This window comes from Rhagoletis pomonella, unplaced genomic scaffold (genome assembly GCF_013731165.1).
Source record: "Rhagoletis pomonella isolate Grant_MI unplaced genomic scaffold, Rhpom_1.0 Rhpom_scaffold_00001, whole genome shotgun sequence".
In the NCBI taxonomy this organism is placed as follows: Eukaryota; Metazoa; Arthropoda; class Insecta; order Diptera; family Tephritidae; genus Rhagoletis; species Rhagoletis pomonella.
The window spans coordinates 2,227,385-2,231,978 of record NW_023458555.1 but is presented as its reverse complement, the minus strand read 5'-3'; positions in this window follow the sequence as shown (position 1 = coordinate 2,231,978).

Below are 4,594 nucleotides of genomic sequence, written 5' to 3'. Positions count from 1 at the left end.
CATGTTGTCTAAGTTTTTATTTTTGTCGTCGCCCATTTGCCTCTACACATATACATCACGAACCATCATGATTCGTGCATATACATAGATGTACATTCATTATCTACCAATTTTCAGTATAATTCTAGTGTTGTATCACTATTTTAATTATTAACCTACTTTTTACCAAAAAGTTTAGGCTATTCATTAAAACAGTTATTTAATAAATTTTGAGTTTTAGTTCAAAACTATGTGGTGGATTTGTCATTTGTTATTAGTTATTTACGATCTCAATTCAAGTGGTCCTTTTGGGACATGATTTTCCTCTTCAACAGAACTCATACGTGTGTACATATACCTAGGGTTGCCAACCGTACTATAATATATAGTATCATGGGCGTAGCCAGGTAGGGGCAGGGGGTGCTCGAGCCCCCTCCTAACTTTCAAATTTTCCTTATATATATATAAAAGAGTACCCTGAAATGCGAGCTTAATAGGGTCGAGCTATACTATATTTCTTCAGTTATAAATATAAATATATTTCAGTATTTCAAGAAAGAAATATTTTTAAATGGATGACATTTATACTGAAATAACAGTATTAAAAGAAATATACCTTAAAACAAAGGGTCCACAGATCAAAAATGGTAACATTTTTAAAAATACCTAGGGCCAAATTCACAGTGCGTATTTAACTCAGAATCGACAGTTTTCAGTATAAAAATCTTTAGTTAACTGTCGCACTGTGAATTTGGCCCTTAGAAAGATTTACCAAATTTACATCTACAATTTACGCGATTGTGTAAGTTTATATTATTTAACATTACAAACGAATTTAAATATGCATTTTAGTTTATAATAAATACTTTTAAAGAAGTAAGATTTTTATGAATTTAAGAAGCAGCTTTATATGAATTCTAGGGTGGCGAAAGCAGAATGCATTCAATTTGTGCAACTCCATACAAAAAAGGGCTCTTAGCTCCTGAAATTATCTACTGGTACATGTGTGCATAAACACATACATACATATCGACACCTGAAATGCAAAAAGACGTAACAAACATCGTCGCTGAAATGGAAAAAGTCATAACTCATAAAAACTAAAATTTCACTCTTTGATTGATATGATGGATTTCATCGAATGTCTACTCCCCACATCGTTTTATGAAAAAAAATTATTATTAGTCACTACTTTTTCCAATTCAATACGACATTTCTGAGAAAACCATCGTCGATGATAACGCAATTTTTTCGAATTCTTATCCGCTCTAGGGAAGAACTGTTCCACCAAGCCGTCACGATACGAAAGCGATACAGCAATTAGGATCTATTTCGATAGGAATGATAGTAACTTGTGCAATAAAGATTTAAGTGTTAAAAAAGACTCTTCTGTTTGTTAAATTTTTAATAAAACTTAATAGGAAATTTGGGATACCTTTGAGCTTGCAACCACAGCCGCAGAGTTATTTACGCCATTTTCATCAGGCTTTCGGCTTAGATTGCTAGTTCAAACGCACTTATATTTTATGAAATTCCAACCTGAAAAAAACAGTTCCAAAAATGTATGGTAAAAAGGCATTAACATAATAAATCGAATAACGCATCTGTTTAAGATTTAAATGTAATTTTATTATTAGTTATTCGAACATGATTCCTTGCACCATCATAAAAAAAAGGAAGGTAGAACCGCTGAGAGGAAATTTTCAAATTATTGACGATTGCAAGCAAGGTAGAAGTGATTTCGTCAAGAGCCTGGACAACAAACTTGTGCGTTATTTTAAACATTCGAATTGTCAAGTGAAGCGGCAACGGTGGGCAAATTGCTGCGATGTTTCATTAGGAGACTCTTCACGTGTGGTCGTGACTTTATTTGTTGCCCATCGCAGCCGAGTATTTCTAAGTGGACGCGTTTGGTCCCAGGTGCAGGATTTATCATACCGAATATGAAAAGAAAATCTCCCTTTCATATACATACATGGATGGCCAAATTTCAAATGGTGGTCTGATAAAACCTAAACCAGTATTCCTTGTTGACATAAAGAAACTGAAAGTAATTTTTAATAAATTTAATGAAAAGGAAATTTCGAATAGCAAAAATTTAATAACTAAATTATTGAAGTTAAGTTCTGATGTAAATTTAGAAGAATCAAACTTTTTTAATGACTAATATACTTTAGAATTAAGTATTTCAATAAAAAAATAAATGCTCAAAAACATTGGGATAGTATAAGCAAGAAAATTGTCAAAACGGTTTTATAAATGAGTGTCTTTCATTTAGTGTGTAATTTTGTGTAAGTATGCATTCCCATATTTACATTAAATCGAAAATTCAATAAATAAAATGAAGCTGATTCTAATGAGATTTTAAATATTTTCATATTTACAAAAACTTTCATTTCAAAGATGTTGAGTTCTATCAAATATGGTAAATGCATAACAAAAGGTTAAATTCTTTGTTTACATTTTTTGACATTACAGTCAGGTATGAGAGAGCTCGACTGAATTGTCACTTCTACCTTGTTGAATATGCCTTGAATTTAATTTTAAAATTTTACACACAAACTCACACACACATTCTCATTCAATCTCAAACAACAACAACTTTGAACAATTCCTTTTTTTACTCTCAATTTTATATGATTTTAAAATGTTGGCAAACTTTAAAAAAAAAAATCATGGCCGACGAATTGAGAGAACGGTTTTACCTTACTATGTTTTTATCATGGCTTGCACGCAAGGCACATAAATACAGGTAGAAGCCAAAATGACGTTGCTCTCATGAGAACCAAACCTTTAAACTTCAACTTGTTTTTCTTATATTTCCTATATTTCGTTACGCTTTGAATGTCATATCGTTGTTTTTTTTTAATGTTCGTTAATAACAAATTTTAATTAACATGTGAATTTGAGTAGTGTTGTGCGGTTTATACATAGTGTATGTGTTAAAAATGCAACACCTGAAGCGTTGTTTTTTATGTGGTTTTAAATATGAAGCAGATACAACTAATTGTTTTTAACGTGCCTCAATGTCCTTCGCGTAAAGAGCGTTGCGAAAGCAGCTGTGGGCCAGAGCTGCAGCGAAATGCCTTGCTGTGCGTTAAACATTTTAAAGCAGCAGATTTCATAAATGCACCGGGAGGTACAAGAAAGGCACGTTTGATGCCAAGTGCTGTTCCTATGACCCTTATGCCGGAAAGTCCCTCCAACAACACTGCAACTCATAAATTAAAAACATAAAACAACATACAAATTAACAAATTTTAACTAAAGAAAAAATAAATAAATAGAAACAAAACTTCAAATTTACTCAAAAACGTCAACCAGCGAAATGTAATTTTTTATTTTTCCTTACACACGCTCATTTTTATTTTTACTCTCCCGAAAACTTTGACTTTTGTAGGTTTGATGTCAATTTGGCTTCTACCTGTTTTTATTGTACCATGGCTTGCACGTTAACTGAAAAATAAAAATATTTAGGCCCACTTGCAGAACAGCAGGTTATCTATTTAACTCGAAGTTTACTGGTTAAATTGACAAATTGGCTTGCGCAATCAATGGTTAGGAGTAAAATTAGAGTTAAATCGTTAAATATTTAGCCCAGCCATTTTCGAAGGTTAACTTCCTAACTCTACGTATGTCAATTCTGTCAGTAACAAGAAAAAATAAATTCAGATTTCAAAAATATTTTTGAAAATATATGTACATACATACATACATACATATTCACGTATTCATTATTCCGCCTTCAGCTCTGAGGTTTTGGTCAGTCTGGCGTAAAAAATATATGCGATTAAAATGCACCAACCGTGTTAGTAGTCCATCCTATTAAGAGAACTCTCGGAAGTGCCGCTGGCCAATTTACAATTTGTACCTATTTATGTACCCAACAAGCAAAATTAACTTAAAGAAAGCTTTTTTTAAGTTTTCAATTATAAACATTAAGCTTACAAAACGTTGATTTTTTGTTTATAAAACGCTTGAAAGTAAGCGTAATATAATCGAAAAGGAACATTGGTTATAAGCGTAGAAATATAAACTTGTAATAAATTTTCAAAAGAAAGCTTTTTATAAGCGTAAAAGTGTAAACTTATAATAAAGGTTCAAAAAAAGTTGTTTATAAGCGTATGAATATAAACTTACAAAAAATTTTCAAAAGAAAGCTTTTTATAAACATTTTTATAACGCTTTATTTAAAGATATTTCATTAAAAACTCATACATAGATTGCTTAACATCTAGAAACTAAAAGAAATGCGAATTTTCGGCGGACTCATCTACAGTCGCGAAAATATAAATAGGGAATAGATATTTCAGCATACAAATTCATGATATAAAATTAAGCATAAAAAAGTTAATTATTACATCTTGTTGCGTGCTTTCAATTACATGCGGTTATTGGAAAAACGACATCGATGCAGCTATATATTCCGCTTCATCGCCGCCATTCTCATTAATGAACTTTTCTGAAAAAAATTTAATACATTTTTAGTTGAATGTTAAACTAAGAAAGGATAAGGAGAACTCATCATTTGAAGACTCGAATGCTCCACCGATTAGCGCAGCGGGTCTTGGATTGGATTTTTTTTACCGCATCGGTTTTATTTAATTTTTTCTTT